At 41.2% G+C, this 15179-nt stretch overlaps 1 protein-coding gene across 6 annotated transcripts in view; it reads right to left on the reverse strand.

The window, feature by feature from the left end:
• Nucleotides 1–15179, reverse strand: part of AGBL4 (AGBL carboxypeptidase 4) — a 1466214-nt gene that overhangs the window by 71982 nt on the left and 1379053 nt on the right. The gene's annotated exons all lie outside the window — the stretch shown is intronic.

Raw genomic sequence — 15179 nt, forward strand, 5'->3', positions numbered from 1 at the left:
GCTAATATCTTGTGATATAAATAAAAAATAATAATTACTGTCTTTCACTGTATATGTAATACATGCCAGACACCATTCTTGGAACTTTACATATGAAGTCTTACTTAACTCTTTTAGTTAACCATGTGTGATGATGCCACGTTTACTCCCCAATAGCATATAAATAAAGCATGAAGGAAAATGCCTTTGTAGTCTGTAAAGACGGCATTGACTAGTCTACCTCTGCTCTTTACTTACACATATTTAAGGCACTTTCTTGGTTGATATGGTATTATTTGTTAACCTTTCCTGAAGTTAGGAGGATTGTCTATAAAGAGCTCAGTGCATGTAAGTAAAGGATGCTCAGTAACTACATACCGAATGATTGAACAAACAATCCCAGAGAGATTGTTCCACATACTGTAATGGACTGGCTGAAAGAGGGGGCGTGGGGGATGGGGTAATTTTTAGGCCATTAGATCTCCAATGGTCCTCAAATCCAACCTTCACTTCTTATATATCAGCCCAACTTATATCCATTAACCCTTTCTGAGAATAACGGAAGACCTGCATGGGGAGGGGACTTGCCCAAGCTCATAGAATAACCGGGCTGACATTCAGGCCTCCTGCCCCCTCACACAATTAACTTATTGTCATCAATGGCCAACGCTAGAAATAGTCAAGGCAAAACCTGGCCACCTCTCCATCCCCTTTCTAGTACATAGTCCTGGGAAAGAAGAAAAGTGCACATTTAGAAGGATTCTCCCTCCTTGGGATGCTTTCAAATGAAGTTAAAACCAAATGAAAACTATGTTGCTTCTAGAATGTGGGCTCAATGACTGTCATTTCATTTGCCTCAGAGTTGGAGTGAAAAATTATGTCTTGCCAAGCTCCCAGTTCTCTGGGTAGCATAAGCTGTCTTTTGGGAGATACAAGATGCACTGCTCTATGTGATATTAAACTCATCATTTTCAGCTTTGGAGGTGGAATACACAATGATTCAACAGGAGCCCTATAAAAGTCATCTTCACAATTTTATTTTCTTCAATTGTCTGTCTTTTCCTCTGAGCTTTTGATGAGCTGCACAGGAAAGGAGGAGGTAGAAAGATGATTTAAGAAATGTGGAAGGAAAAGCTACAGTTTGTATCTCTCGATGTCAGAGCTAGGGAGGGCCTTGGAAACCAGTTTATCTGACCTTTCTCAGACCTGCTCTGAGTGCGGAGGTTGCTTGCTTAAGGTTGGCCAGCAAGTTAGTGAAAAAGCAAGAATTAGAACCTAGCTTTTCTTTTACTTTTTCATTTAAAAAAAAAATTAAATTTAAAAAACTTATTTGCATAGATTTATGGGGGTACAAGTGTAATTTTGTCCCATTTTTCTGATAACCATATAGGTGTGGCTTCCACCATCCCATCCTGACAACTGGCAGCTGATGTGACTTCACGTGAAAGAACCAGCACCTGAATTATCTTGATTGATCATATAATCTGAAAGTCAAACATTAAAAAATAATTTATAGTAAAAAATCTCCCTTCTACCAGTCACCCAGTTTTGCTCCCCAGAGGCAGCTAATGCTATCAGGCTTGCATATATCTTTCCAGAGATAGTTTGTGCATATACAAGTAAATATTTTCTCCACACCCAAACCCCCTGCTCCAAACACACGAGTGATAGCACCATAAACACACCATTCAGATCTGCTGTTCTTCTCTGAATATATCTCAGAGGCGATTCTTACTTAATAAATAGGTACCTCATTCTTTGTAACAGCCATATATAAACTAACTAGTTCCTTATTGATAAATATTTACTGTATTTCCAATCTTTTCTTGTTACAAAGAATGTCTGAGTGATGAAATTTGTATATACATTATTTCACACATATACAATTGTATGTAAAATAAATTCCTGGCCGGGCCCGGTGGCTCACGCCTGTAATCCCAGCACTTCGGGAGGCAAAGGCGGGAGGATCACGAAGTCAGGAGTTCAAGACAAGCCCGGCCAACATAGTGAAACCCCATCTCTACTAAAAATACAAAAAATTAGCCGGGCATGGTGGTGGGTACCTATAATCCCAGCTACTCAGGAGGCTGAGGCGGGAGACTCACTTGAACCTGGGAGGTGGAGGGTGCAGTGAGCCAAGATCGTACCATTGCACTCCAGCCCGGGCGACAGTGTGAGACTCCGTCTCAAAAAAAAAAAAAAAAAAAAATAATAATAATAATAAAATAGTAATAATAATAATAAAATAATAAATTCCTAGAAGTGAAATTTCTGGATCCTATGTGCATTTGCAATTCTGATTAATACTGACAGACTGACCTTAGAAGGGCCAGAACACTCCTAGCCTATTACCTTGACAATATAGGTGGAATCAAACTTTTTGATATTTGCCAATTTGATGGGTGAAAAGTAATATCTAAGATTAGTTTTAATCTGAATTTCTCTTAGTACTGTATAATTATCTTTTATTGTATAGTTAAGCATATTTTCATATGTTTAAAAATGATTTGTGACCGGGCACAGTGGCCCCCGCCTATAATCCCAGCCCTTTAGGAGGCTGAGGTGGGTGGATCACCTGAGGTCAGGAGTTCAAGACCAGCCTGACCAACATGGTGAAACCCCGTCTCTACTAAAAATACAAAAAATATATATATATATATTAGCTGGGCGTGCTGGTGGGCGCCTGTAATCCTAGCTACTCGGGAGGCTGAGGCAGGAGAATTGCTTGAACCTGGGAGGCAGAGGTTGCAGTGAGCTGAGATAGCACCATTGCACTCCAGCCTGGGCAACAAGAGTGAAACTCCATCTCAAAAAATAAATAAATAAATAATAAAATAAATAAACAAAAGTGATTTGCATTCTCTTTTCTAAGAACTCTGTTCATTGCCTTTGACCATTTAAAAAATCGGATTGTTGGGCTTTATTTCTTGTTGACTTAGAGAAGCTATGTATTGTAGAAATTAACCTTTATGTGTAATATAAAGATACTTTTGTCATTTGTCTATTTTACTTCTGTTCATGTAGTTTTCATGTAATTTTTAAAATTACATGTACATTTTTAAATGCTGATTTTTGACACAGTTTATCAATCTTTTCTTTTGTGGTTTCCTAGCTGAATTATTTTACTGTTGCTTCCATTTTATTATTTTGTTGTTTAGTTTTCAATGTTTTGTTTCAGTTTCAATTTATATGGCCGTGGAATGTGAGGTAAGGGTTAAATTTCACTGTTTCCACACCATTTATTGAATTGTGCGTCTCTTCCCCACTGATATTTCTATCCCCCTTGACATTTGGTTGGGATCAAATGGAATGTGGGCAATGATGATAACTTCCAGACCTGCCCATAAAACTCCTCATACACAATCACCCGCATTCTCTCTTGCCCTTCTGCATGGGGAGCTACATGTAAAAAATGATGATATCCTAAGAAGAAAGAAGCCTATATCCTCCATTCAACACTCAAGAGGACAATAGCAAGGAGAGTCACCTGATCTGCATCAGACTGATGTGAGAGAGAAGTGAATCTTCACTGTATTAAGCCACTTAAATTTGGGGATTGTTTATTATGGAAGCTAATATCATTCATCTTGACTAGTACAAAATCTCAATTCAAAAAGCCTTATTTTATCCCTCAGGCTGAGTTAACAGCCTCCTCTGCGCTCTCATAATTTAAGGTATATATCTCTCTCACGGCACTTACCACATGACATAATAACCCTTTATTTTCATCTCCCTCCAGAATGTGAGCTCTTTGAGGGCAGGGACCTTATATTGTTGATTTTTTTCAATCCACAGGGCCAGAATAAGGCCTTGTATATAGCAGGTCATCATTGAAGGTTTACAAAGGAATGAATAAGAGAATGAACTGATGGAAAGATAAGTGAATTAATGAATAAACAAATGCATCTTAAGTGTTTCCAACAGTAAAACCAGGTACTTTTCTGTGGCTGTGCCAGACCAAGGGGTGTGTGTCACAAACGTAGGGCCCTTAATTACAATTTGGGAATGAGAATAGAAGGTGGGGGATGGGGAGAGCATCTCCTTTCCTTCCAAACTTAAGAACCTTAATTAAAACAGAATGATGAAGGGCTGTCCCCTTGCCAGCAGCCAGCAGCTCATCTTGCAATCAGGGGCCTAAAGAGTAAATTAAAATCAGTGCCAATAAAATTAAAACTACTTTGGGGCATATTTGCAACATAATTTAGTGTGGAGTTTGCTTCCACCTAGACACCAGGGAGGAAATGGGTTTTCTTTCTCTATTCTGAGCTTCCGCCCTGCTTCATCTCACTTGGCACAGGCCAAAACCTGAGCTTGGTGCTCTGATGTGGGGCTGGATCCTTCACATTTGGGCGGCACTTCAGAGTTTATCACAAATTCAGTTCAGTGAAGGAAGGATCATCCAGGGCAATCCAATGCAGGAAGGACAGAGGAATTTTATCTTAGGTTTGGAGATGCCAAGGGGAAGAAACTGAAGCTTAGGCAGGAATAACCGCAAGTTGAGCAGGGTGAGCTTTGTGATTATTTCTGTTTCACAGAGGAGGAAATGGAAGCTCAGAGAGCTCAAGTAACTTGCCCAGCATTACGAAGCAAGACATGGCAGAGCCGGGTCTGAAACCCAGGCCTCTGGCTGTAAACTCCCCATGTCCTGTACCCTGCTGTCCTCACAGGAGCTTGCAGCCTAGCAAAGCAATTACTTGATTACAGTAAGGCAAGCCCCATGCAGATTCCTTCAGGTCTGAGCTGAAGGATTGTGGGGATCTGTGACTGAGATTATTGAGCTTAGACTCTCAAAAAGGCATTGAGGTATGTGCGTGGGAGAAGCAAGAAGCGTTGGGAGGACTTCCAGACACATTCCTCCTGCGGATTTACCCTAGGAAGATGTTTTCCCCTGGGACTGAGATAAAAAGTCCCAAATCTATTCTTTTCATTTTTAACTAAAATGTCTCCCTGTCTGATTTTTAAGGAATGAAAGTTATTTCTGTGTTCTAAGGCAGGAAGGAAAAATTTTCAGAAAAATTGAGGACTCTTTCTTTAATATCAACCAAGCAAATCAAATAAACAAAATAATGCAAAGGTTCTTTATCATTCATAGTGTATATTTCTTTATTTTAAAATAATTTTTTTGTAGAGACAGGGTTTGCTATATTGCCCAGTATAGTCTGGAACTCTTGGGCTCAAGCAATTCTCCTGCCTCAGGCTCCCAAAGTGCTGGGATTGTAGCTGTGCCCAGCCCATAGCATATACATATATATATTTCTGAAGTGGCACAGTGAAGGCTTTCTTCCTCAGATATGTCCTGAACGTGGCTGGGCATAAATTCCTCCCATAAAAAAAGGGATATAATAAGTCAAGGGGACAAAGAAAGGAACAACCACATAAGAAATCCAGACAGCCAGCTCAAGGGACCAAGGGGATGGGCCATGGGCACTTCACCTCCTGCCTCTCTCCATCCTACACTCCAGCCTTCTAGAACCACTGTAACTTCCCAAGCACACCGGTGTTCTCATACTCTGGGCTTTTGTGTTTGTTCTTTCGTCCTCTTCCTTCCTTTCACCTCCTGGTAACATCTTGTTCATCTTTTACTGCTTATCCCAAATGGGCCCTTGACAGAGAGGTCTTCCTGGATGCTCTCACGGATAGCAGCTCCTTTCTCTGGAATCCCACAGATTTAAAAAATATCCTTCTGTTAAGGTATTTATCATCTAGCTTATTCATTCATCCATTCATCTGGCAAATATCTACTGTGAACCTACTATATTCCTCATGCTATCATAGGACCTCGGGGTGAACAAGACAGATAAGATTCCTGCCTTTAAATAGCTAACACCCAGGTGGGGTTTACAAACTATAAACAGCAGATAAGCAAGGTAATTGCAGATTGTGAAACACGCTAGAAATGCACTAGGGTAAATAACATGATGGTGAATAACACAGTGGATGAGGGAAAAGTCTACTTTAGGTACTGTGATCAGGGAAGGCCTCTGACATTTGAATTAAGCCTCAAAAGATGATAAGAACTAGCCATTCAGCCAAGTGTGGTGGCATGCACCTGTTAAGCAGGAATACTGTTCCTGGCAAAATTGTCCTTCAAAAAGGAAATGGACATAAAGACTTTCCCATACAAACAGAAGAGAACAGGGAGAGGGAGAGGGAGAGGGAAAGGAAAGGGGAGAGGAGAGGAGGGGAGAGGAGAGAGAAAAGAAAAGGAAGGAAGAAAGGAAGGAAGGAAGAAGAGAAAGAAAGAGAGAGAAAGAGAAAGAGAGAAAGGAGAAAAAGGAAGGAAGGAAGAGAGAGAGAGAAAGAAGAGAAAGAAAGAGAGAGAAAGAGAAAGAAAGAGAAAGAAAAAGGAAGGAAGGAAAGAGAGAGAGAAAGAAGAAAGAAAGAAAGAAAGAAAGAGAGAAAGAAAGGAAGGAAAGAAGGAAGGAAGGAAGAGAAAGAAAGGGAGAAAAACCAGACATTCAAAGAAGTCAGAAAGAATCCTGGGCAAAACAAAGGCCCTAAAGCAACAATGAGTGTATTGTTTTCAAAAACCAAAGGGAAGGCCGATAGCCAGATTGTGACAAACACTGGAGCTAAGCCTGGACAGGTTTGCAGGGTCCAGATCACACAGGGTCTTGAAAGCCAGGGTCAGAATTTGGAGTTTATCCTATGTACAGTAGAAAGACATTTTAACAGGGGAATACTGAAAAACGTACCTTGCCTATCATGTAGATAATGGCAATGAATGGGGGGGCATGAATGAGGCAGTTGAGATAGTTCCCCTAAGCGATCATAGTACAGTCATGAAGCACTTAATGATGGGGATAAGTTCTGAGAAATGCATCACTAAGTGATTTCATCATTGTGTGGCCATCATAGAGTGTACTTACACTAACCTAGATGCTATAGCCTACTACACACCTAGGGTATATTGTTATAGCCTATGGCTCTTAGGTTACAAACCTGTATAGCATATGACTATTTTAAAATAAATTTAATGAGGCCAGGCGTGGTAGCTCATACCTGTAATCCCAGCACTTTAGGAGGCCAAGGCAGGCAGATCAATTGAGATCAGGAGTTCAAGACCAGCCTGACCAACATGGGGAAATCCCGTCTCTATGGAAAACACAAAAATTAGCTGGGCATAATGGTGCACACCTGTCATCTGAGCTACTCGAGAGGCTGAGGCAGGAGAATCACCTGAACCTGGGAGGTGGAGGTTGCAGTGCATTGGCACGATCTCGGCTCACTGGGATTACAGGTGTGAGCCACCACGCCTGGCCTCATTAAATTTATTTTAAAACATTTTAGTTCTTCAATAATAAATCAACCTTAGCTTACAGGGACTTTTTTACTTTATAAACTTTGAATTTTTTAAACTTTTTGACTCTTTTGTAATAACACTTAGCTTAAAACACAAACACATTATACAGCCGCACAAAAATATGTTCTTCCTTTATTACTCTATAAGCTTTTTCTCCTAGTTATAAATTATGGGTGTTTTTGTTTTGTTTTCTTACTTTTTAAACACTTTTTGTTAAAAACTAAGGCACAAACACAAACATGAGCCGAGACCTACATAGGATCAAGATCATCAACATAGCTGTCTTCCACCTCCACATCTTATCACACTGCAAGGTCTTCAGGGACAATAACATGCATGAAGCTGTCGTCTCCTATGATAACAATGCCTTCTTGTGGAACACTTCCTGAAGGACCTGTCTGAGACTTTTTAGAGTTCACTTTTTTATATATAAGTAGAAGTACACTCTAAAATAATAATAAAAAGTATAGTATAGAAAATACATAAACCAGTAACATAGTTACATATTATTATTAAGTGTTATGTATTATACATAATTGCATTTCCATGTTTTTATATGACTGGCAGCACAGCAGGTTGGTTTACCCCAGCATCACCACAAACATGTGAACGAGTAATGCATTGCCCTGTGCCTTACAACAGCTGCGATGTCACCAGGTGACAGGAATTTTTCAAGTTCATCATAATCATATGGGACCACCATTGTACATGTGGTCTGATGCTGAAATGTCATTATGCAGTGCTTAACTACAGCTTAAATAAGAGAGGTGGTGGTAGAGGTGAGAAGGCATGTTTAACAAATATTGTGGCCATACCTCCATAGAACCTGCACATAGATTACATGTGGGAAGAATCAAAGGTTTATGACTTGAACACTAAGTAGATGGTGGTTTCATGTACAGAGATGGAGAAGACTGGTGTGGAGCCCAGCTGGGATATTGGTTAGGAAATTGAGAGTTCTGATAGGCTCTTCACAGTTTGAAATGACCACTGAATACAAGACCGGAAGTGTCAAGTAGGCAGTTAAATTCATGAAAGAAGAACCCTCAGGGAGAAGACTGGACTGAAGGTATAAATGTGGGAATCATTATCATTGAGGTGGGTGTAACATCTCTGGGAGAAAGTGTGGACCTAGACGAGGTCCTGGAACTGAGCCTGAAGCCCTCTGAAGTTGAAAGTTTAGCTAAAAGAGAAGGAAAGGAGACTGTGGAGTGGTCAGAGAAGAAAGAAGGTGAAAAAATACAAGGAAAGTGTGGTTTCATGAAAACCATGAACAACAACAGAAAAAAATAATAATAAGGAGGGCGTAGCCTGTGAATCTTTTGAAGCCTAGGACTGCATCTGGTTCAATTCCATATCCACAAGGTATATCATAGGGCCTGACACACAGTAAGTACTCAGGCAACAATTGCTGAGTAACAGAATGAATAAATAAATGAATGGGCCTGCTATCTTAGACTCAGAGAAAGGGGTAGTAAGGGGTGTGGGAAGTTCCCAGGGCCTAGATTCTATCTGGAAGAGCTGTGGGGGAGGATAATAATAACAACATAGCCCTCACTTTATGCTAGGGGCAGGCACTCATTAATCCTCCCACAACCTTATCAGATAGAAACATCATTTACAAATAAGAACACTCAGGGATAGAGTGGTTGTGTGGGAACCTGAGATCACACAGTGGTAAATGGCAGAGCCCAAGCAGTCTGGCTCTGCAATCCATGCACTTAAACATGACACCATCAAAAGCTGTTGACATTTATGCAGTACTTCTTAAGTATGGTCCTGTAATGATAACAATCCTATAAGGGCAATCACATCATATAAGGAAACCAAGGCAAAGAGCTTGCAAGTGGTAGATGTTAGATTCGAACCCAAGTGTTTCTGACCTGGGTCTAAGCTCTAAACTATTCAGAATAGCCCAGCCCTGGATTTGTGGCCTCCTTGACCTCAGCAGAATAAATTTCAGGATTATTCTGAGACTAATGATTAGGGGTGGAGAAAATGCATCAGAAGCAGCAAGATGAGAAATAAAAACATATTTTTTTCTACTTCTAATTAGCCTCTTACAATCTGACTCTACTTGCACATAAATGGAGGCATTTCTGCATCTCCCAGGGATCCAGGAAGAGCCAGGTCTGGCCTGGCAGGAAGGAGCCTTCCTTTGCTTCCATCCCCTTTCTCCACCTCTATGCCTGGAGACAAAGAGAGAGATGAGAAGCTCAGCACAGGAGGTTTGGGTTTATAACAGACCTTCCCAGGGCAAAGGATGCACTCCTGACCTCTGCCTCCTGCTCCCTTCAGTGACTGGTGATAGCCATAATGACTGTGATAACGACAATGGTGATAAAAGGGTACTCATGAGAGTAGTGTGGTTTGGGGGTCTGGTAGACTGGGCTTCAAGGGTTAGTTTCACCATGGGTGAGCTTTAAGACCTGTAGAATTCACTTCCCCTTCCTGAGTTTCAGTTTAATCACCTGAAATTTGAAGATAACAATCACAAATTCATACATTGTCATAGAGTTAAATGAAGTAACTGGCTTTATGCCTACCAAAATATCTGACAGCTTATACACTGTCAATATATTCTTTTGAATCACACAATGACACTATGTGCAGGTGCTGTACTTGGCACTGGTGATATGGACCTCCTGGGGCTCAAAACCTTGTGAAGAAGAAGGACATTTTACAAGTAACTGTCTGTGCAATGAGGAATGTGAAGAAGTGTGAGTGCTATGGTAGCACAGAGTGAAGAGGAGCTTGGGGACCCAGCTCACATATATGTACATTTCTTCCTTGTTCAATATGAAATCTATTGACAATAACCACTGTCTTGCACATTTATACAATTATAAACCATTCTCGAACCAATCAGTTCATTTGATTCTCTCAACACTCCATGAGGGTCAATAGGATTATGATCTTAGTTTCTCAGAAGAAGCTCAGAGCCTGGCTTGTCAAGATCTCACAACAAATTACCAGTTGAGATGGGATTCGAACTCACATCTCACCACTCCAAAGCCTCTGCTTGATCCTCAACTAGGGGAGTCATCCTGTGTGCTCAGTTCTGTATCGAGAGTGCACACAGATACAAGTAGAAAAGCCAGGCTTTCCCTCAGAAAGCCCCAGTCTGAGCAGGAAAACAAGACTAATCAGGGAGCTCTCAACTAAGAAGAGGACTGAGAATTTTTAAGGCTGTGAGAACTGAGGAGCATTTTAATTTGATAATTAAAAGTTAATGTTGCTTCATTATAAATCAAAGGCTGATAAAACTAGGGCACCCTCAGGCACACATTAGGAACTCAGTAAATAGTTGTGGCCTGAATGCTTGGGGACACCTATCTCAGGAGGTTGTTAGCTGGCTCAGAGAGGTAATGATACATGTCTAACCACTGAGCTGCAGGGACAGGAGTCCTTGGTCTATGTCAGGTTCCTTCTTCCTAGGAAACTCATCTTGGTTCTCTACTAAGCTGCTACGTGACCCTGGAGAATTCCTACTCCCTCTCTGGACTTCAATTTCCCCACTTAGAGGATGGATTCAGTGACTTTTCAGGGCTCTTTCCACCATTATGTCCTAAGAGTCTCATATCCTTCCAATATCTCATCTTCCTGCTTTGCACTATTGCTGTTGTTGTTTTCTCTTTCATTTGGCCTCTAACTGAGGACAGATGTTGCCAGTCTTTCTACCTTATCTCCTTCAAGACACAAGTGCAACGTCCTTTTCCTTGGCATGGCCCCGTGGGGAGAGCCTGCTGCGAGACAGCAGTTCAATCACTTCCCCACGCTAATGCAGTCTTTCCACTTGGCAGAGTGCACATCACTACTTTTCAGAGAAGTGTCTGAGGGTGCCAACATTCATGCTGAAATTATGCACTTTATCCTAGGGAAAAATAAAATGGTTCCTGTCTGCTTTATTTGGTGTAGGCAGCTGGAAGAGCGGAAACAGGAAGAAGAAAGGTACAGGACAGCACTTGGCATCTGTCCCTTCATTCTTTCTTCCTCTCTCTTCTCTAACTCTCTCATCTTGCCCCTTTTCTTTCCTCTCTCTTCATTCCTTTTCTTCTTCTGTTCCCCCTTTCCCACCTCTCTCTTTCTTCACTGTATAGTAGGGAAGACAGACAAGGGAACAGTTTAAGTGTACATATGCCTTTCAGGTGCTGGAAGAGACATAAGTGAAGACTGGGTGAAAGTATGGCTGAAGGAACCATTCAGTTAGTGGGTGGTCAGGAAAGACTTTACAGAGGAGGTGACTATTAAGCAAGGTCTTGACAGATGAGAAGGTGTTCACCAAGGGAATGATAAGGAAAGGACCCTACAGTGGAGAGAAAGACAGTGTGGGCAGAGGGAGCCTGTGGGCAAAAGCCCGAAGCCTAAAACCACTAGCCCATTGAGGGAACAATAAAGTGTTTAGGGCCCAGCACAATGAGGAAGTCGAGGCGGGTGGATCATGAGGTCAGGAGAGCCAGACAATCCTGGCCAACATGGTGAAACCCCGGTTGTACTAAAAATACAAAAATTAACTGAGCGTGGTGGTGCGTGCCTGTAATCCCAGCTACTCAGGAGGCTAAGGCAGGAGAATTGCTTGAACCAGGGAGTCAGAGAATGAAGTGAGCCGAGATTGCGCCACAGCACTCCAGCCTGGCAACAGAGCAAGACTCCATCTCAAAATAAAATAAAATAAAACAAAATAAAATAAGGTGTTTAGCACAATTGAAGGGCAGGGGAGGGGACAGAGACAGGGGTGAGGAAAGGGACTAGAGAGGCTTCCAAAGACCCATACATGGAAGACCTTGTAAACCACTAATGAGTCATGACTTTTCCTTATAAAACAGAAAATAGAAAGCCACAGAAGTGTTTTATGAAATTATAACAGGATTACATTTACATTTTAGCAAGATTGTTCTGGAGGCTGTGATGAGAATTAGTGGTCATAAGACTCAAAGGCAGGTAGATTAGTTAGAACACTTTTATTATAATCCAAGTGAGAACTAATTTTAAAATGATAAGGTCCTGAATTAAAGCAAGGGCTAGGGCTGAGTGCGGTGGCTCATGCCTGTAATCCCAGCACTTTGGGAGACTGAGGTGGGTGGATCACCTGAGGTCAGGAGTTCGAGATCAGCCTGGCCAACATGGCAAAACCCTGTCTCTACTAAAAAAACAAAAACAAAAACGAAAAACAAAATAACACACAAAAATTAGCTGGGAGTGGTGGCACGTGCCTGTAATCTCAGCTACTTGGGAGGCTGAGGCACGAGAATCACTTGAACCCAGGAGGCAGAGGTTGCAGTGAGCCGAGTTGGCACCACTACACTATATACCCTGGGCTACAGACCGAGACTTCGTCTTAAAACAAAACAAAACATAAAGCAAGGGCTAGGAGGATGTGAAGAAGCATCCAAACCTGAGACCCACTACAAAGCAAGATTGACAGTTCGCAATATGGGACCTCAGTTTGGACTGATTCCCAGGTTTCTGGATTGAGGGGGGGCATCCACTGAGTTTGGAGATGTCACTGTCTTATAAGTTTGAGTTCTGTGTTTGCCTCCTTGGTACTTGTCCCCAGTTAGAGTGAGATGCCATCAGATGTGCTATGGTCTTAGGTTATGACATTTTGATCCAAACAAGTTGATTTTTTCTAAATATGGCTATTTGAATGAAAGGAACATTTTCCCCATGTAATCATGTGTTTTCTGTATAAATAGAGCTCTTTATTAATATAAATTAAACATAAGTGGCTACAGAGGAGGTCTACCAAAAAAGAAAAAGTTAAGTATAAGCATTGCACACTTTTGTTAGGATACAGAATCAAAGGTTTTTTTTTTTTTTTTTTAATCAAACACTTAAATACACATAATCAAATACTTGGGCCCTCTATTACTATGTAAATGGGATGCTGGTTGGCTTTTCTCTAGCTATTGCTCTGCTATAGGCATTCACTCCCTTCAAAGAGAAGATTTTTGATTTTTATAAACTGCTTCACTCAGCCAGAAAGCAGCAAGGAGTGAGGGAGTGGTTGTGAGTTAAGCAAGGGTTGGACAAGAAGGTGTGGGTAACAAACAAGCTTCATATCTTGGATTGAAGGGAAGTCCTACAACAATGCAAGCTCCTTCATCCATATCTACATAAAAACCTTCATCAAAATCAGACAGAATGAATTTGTGTCTTCTCTGGCCCTTTGAATTGTTTAGAGTTTTGCTCTCCTAGCACCTTTCCTTTGACACATGAAATACTATCAACAACCTACGCAACTTGTTTATAGTCATTATCTCATTTTTAACATACCTGTTTTACAGATAAATGCACTGCTTAAGGTTACACAGCTAGTAAGTGGCCGAGCCAAGAATAAAATCTAGATCTATCCATAGTACAAGTTCTTCCCACTCTATCATTCTGTCTTGATTCCTTTATCTTTGGGTTTCTCATGGGGAGCCAAGAGGATGAATTATTGGTAGGCATGGAATATATTTTCCACTTGTGAATATCAGGTCCTCAGTAATCTGCCTTCATCCCCAACCTCATTTCCTATTCTCTGCTGATGGGCACTCTATGCTTTCTCCATGCCAAATTGAGAGCTTCCAGACTGTGTGATGCTCCTCTGTGCCCTCCAAGGCTTTGCTCATGCTGTTCCCTCAGGCAGGAACACCTTGCCCTGCCCAGCCTTCCTCCAGGACCCAATATAAGCATCCCTTCCTGTAAAGGCTTCCCTAACCCATGTCCTCCTTCACGTCTATTGTCACTCAACCCTTCTTTTTTATTGTACCTATTTCACTGTTTCATTATTATTGCTTTGTGTGTCTATTTCTCCCACTGGACCAAGCACTCCTCAGGACCTGAAATCACATTGTCTTCATTTTAATAGGTCCAACATCTAGTGCAGTGTCTGGCACATAGTAGGTGCTAAGAAAATCCTTACTGAATGAATAGATGGATGAACTAATGATGGAGAAGATAATATCTTTGAGCAGAGGCTATCTCCATCCTTTATCTTCTCTGAGAAATGCTATTGTGGAACAGGGAAAGAGAAAGGCAGACCTCAAAGTGATACAACGGGTAAAAAATTCTTCCCTGTTCTCTGGGTTCTTTCTCTCTTTTTCTTCTTCTTGCTATTGGAACAAAAATAAAGAGTACATCATAAGCAAAGCTGTATTTTCTGTTTATTGCCACCAGGTTAATAACAGTAATGGTGTGAGAAGAAAATGAGGTGTTATGTAAAACCCCGCATTGCAGATTTTGCTGCTGATGTAAAGAACTCAATAAAGTGTAACACTTTAATCATGGAGATAAAAATCACACAGCAACTTCCCACAGGCTTGCAGAGCCTTAAGACAAAATAGTTGTGAGGAAATGAGAGATGAGAGAAGAATATTATCAGGCATCAGAAAAGTTGTGCTTGGGCTTTTTTTTTCCTTCTCTAAAAAATGGAATAAGCTTTTTATATCTACTTCCAAGACACCTTGCATGAATTTCTGTATTCTCTGGAGGACATGCTCAAACTTCTGGAGGAGGATTTGCTCATTCTTTGTAAAAATGGATTTGTTTACAGAGAACTGAAATTCCTGTCTTTTAGTTGACTTCATGGCATTTTAGGAAAACACGGGCAGTGTCTAAAAATGCAAGAAGGATTTAGATGGAGGTAAAGAGGTTGGTGATAATAAAGTCTCTGTTTCCATGATGGTCTGGAATGCAGGAAAAACATCATAGTAGAAGATGGGAGCTCTTGTGCCAACTCTGACAACTTCGGAGAAATCACCTTCCTGCCTCTGTGCCTTAGTTTCATCATTCTTCAAATAAAGATCGCCAAAGGGATGCACTAGATGCTCTCCAAAGGGATTCCAGATCTGACACTCCATCGTCTGTGAGGCTGCCAGCAAGAAGGCCAGTTGGTGGTTTAGCTCTTGGCATT

Source organism: Macaca thibetana, chromosome 1 (genome assembly GCF_024542745.1).
Source record: "Macaca thibetana thibetana isolate TM-01 chromosome 1, ASM2454274v1, whole genome shotgun sequence".
NCBI lineage: Eukaryota > Metazoa > Chordata > Mammalia > Primates > Cercopithecidae > Macaca > Macaca thibetana.